The sequence below is a fragment of the Triticum aestivum genome, chromosome 6B, assembly GCF_018294505.1.
Source record: "Triticum aestivum cultivar Chinese Spring chromosome 6B, IWGSC CS RefSeq v2.1, whole genome shotgun sequence".
Classification (NCBI taxonomy): domain Eukaryota; kingdom Viridiplantae; phylum Streptophyta; class Magnoliopsida; order Poales; family Poaceae; genus Triticum; species Triticum aestivum.
In genome coordinates this window covers 3,947,570-3,949,426 of record NC_057810.1, presented here as the reverse complement: position 1 = coordinate 3,949,426, position 1,857 = coordinate 3,947,570, and positions in this window count along the sequence as shown.

Here is a 1,857-nt window from a genome sequence, read left to right as displayed (position 1 = left end):
TGTGTGTGTGTGTGTGTGTGTGTTTTCAAGTTGCGATGGACACAAGATTACGGAAGGGCACCTATTTATAGCACCCGCGAACCTGCAGCCATCCTTCCCGCTTGATAGATTGTGATATGTTGGAAATAAACGGGCTAGGCCCATAACAGTTTCTGAAATCTCAAGTTGTTTAGTCCCACCCCGCGGAGATTGAGGAAGAGTTGGACTTCTCTATATACAGGGTTCTCTACACCACAATGAGTGAGGTATGAAGGAAAGAAAGAGAAGACCACACGCACGTACGACATGCGCGTGAATGGTCCTCCGAATTCCGATCAGTTGCCTTACAGGGGCGTGGCTTCCTTTGCCGTTTCATTTTTCCGAGTCATCCTTTGCCCTTTTATTTTCTCGCGCCATGATGGACAGGATCATTGTTTCATCTTCATCCGGTTAGTGGGAATTTTTACATTATGAGAACTTGGCTTGCATATATTTCGATGAAGAGCTTCCTCAAATTCAGGAGGTCATCATGTGCAAGAAAGTTGTGTGCACACCCACCAAGCGTGTGTTTGTGTGTGCGTGTTTCCAAGTTGCGATGGACACAAAGATTACGGAAGGGCACCTATTTATAGCACCCGCAAACCTGCAGCAATCCTTCCCGCTTGATAGAGTATGATATGTTAGAAATAAATGGGCTACGCTCAAAAAAATTCAGGAAATCTCAAGTAGTGGTCTCTGAAAAAAATAGCAAGTCGTGGGTCTAAGTGTAGTCCCACCGCAGAAGTTGAGGAAGAGTTCGACCACAGTTGGTGAGGTATGCAGGAAAGAAAGAGAAGACCATACGCCGAGGCGGTGCGTACGTGTGACGTGCCCGTGAATGATCCACCGAGTTCCGTCAGTACTCTCAAGAGAATAATCCCGGAGTGTCTGTCTGGGGTGGTGTACTTCTTACGGGCGATCGGCTTGTCGGCGCTTCAAGCAACTCTAGAAAGATATTTATTTGCTCTCTATCCTAATACATAGGCATGCAGTCCTAATGCATGTTCTAAGATAACGGCTGAGCCGTACCGAAGAATGAAGTGGATACTGCCAAGTGCAAGGTACAACTTTCCTTGCACACCAATTATAGTCCTACTAAAGAAGTCCACACTTCATTGAATGTCGAGATGTAATGAAACATGGTCTCTTTCTGCTTTATAGATAAAATACCAACCATACAACCAATGGATAAAACTCGACACCACAACATACACAACCAAGGCAAGTGCAAACAAGAGCTACACCACCAACCCCATTGTAAACAGTCGGCCAAAGAGATCCCGTCTTGAAGTTGTGAGAGATCACCATCATGAGAGAGTCATGATGAAGAGATGAAGCCGCGTCCAACATACCGTGGACCCCAATACGACACCTTGGGTCCAACACTGGACTGCCACCACCTCCCAATTCAAAGGATAAGGGTTTTCACCTGGAGCAGTCGGAAGGATCAGGGTTTTCAAATTAATGATCAACTTTTAGATCGTGCTTTCCTACGACCATCTGTTTTCTTTTTCTTAGTCCCCCCGTTTTTACAATCTCTTTGTTGTATTTGAGGTTAGTTTTCATGAGTTTGCAACCATGGTAGCTTGTTCACGCAAGTAGTTCCGGATTTGTTTTTGTGTGTGTGCATTGTGCACGTGAGATAACAATGCATAGTCAGCACACAGGTTCAAAGAACCTACCAGCTGGCAGAGTAGAGTAGGAAAGCTCGCCGTATAGTTACTAACATTTCTGGTAGGACCCACATGCAATAATCAGCTTCACTACTGCTCTTCTTGTGCATGGTTCACATGAGATTACAGGGCCTCGTCACCACATCCGTATGCAGTGGCGATTCCA